Genomic DNA, 843 nt, shown 5'->3' with positions numbered 1-843 from the left:
GGCGTCGGGGAGGGGGGGAAGAGGGAGGGACAGGACCCGGGGTGTGGGGGGGGTGCTCCTGCCGCAGGTTGAGGCGTCTCCACGTCCCTGGGGTTGAAGCAAAACACGCTGAGCGCTTTGTTGTAATTACAGACGAAAAAGCCAGCTTCTCATTAAAGCTTTAATTTTAAAATATTATTTTTTTTTTTTAAAAAAGTTATTTCATGGCCTTTAATTGAACTTTGGTAAAATTCGCAATTTTGCTACCATGAAATGATTTATTTGACTCAGCATGTTCCAATACAAAAAAAAAAAAACCACAAAACTTTCCAGCCGAAAAGGGAAGCTTTTCCGCTGTGACGTTCAGCTTGTTTTATACAGCAATACAAAAAGCTTGTCTCTGAACTCATTTTATTTTAGTCACAGTTTGGTTTGATTTCAACTAACCTCTTCCTGACTGGCTAATCTTCAGCTGCTGTAGAGCAATGACTGCCTGGAGAGCTTCCTGCCCAGCTCTGATGAAGTGTCTATGGGCAAGGAGGTTCAGCCACTCCCCAGACCCTGGGCCACAGGCTCCTGGTGCCTTATGAGGCCATGGGAGATGGACAGTCATTAGGGCAGGGCAGCAAACAGGCAAGCACACTTCTGGCAGCCTGGCTGTCCAGGCAGGCTATGGCTTACCAGCTCCGCTCCCCATCCTGTTCAGATTTCCAAATGGAGGCCACCAAGCTCCTGGGCCTGCCTAGATGGGATTGTGCTGGTCAGCAGGACAGGAGGTCCCCCCATGGCAGAGCTGGTGACAGGTGCAGGACAGTTTTATTACATAGAGAAGCAGGCAGATAACATTTCAAGGAGCTGCAGGTA

The sequence above is a fragment of the Numenius arquata genome, chromosome 2 (assembly GCF_964106895.1).
Source record: "Numenius arquata chromosome 2, bNumArq3.hap1.1, whole genome shotgun sequence".
Lineage (NCBI taxonomy): Eukaryota > Metazoa > Chordata > Aves > Charadriiformes > Scolopacidae > Numenius > Numenius arquata.
The sequence above is the reverse complement of the archived record's forward strand: the minus strand, read 5'-3'. Positions refer to the sequence as shown.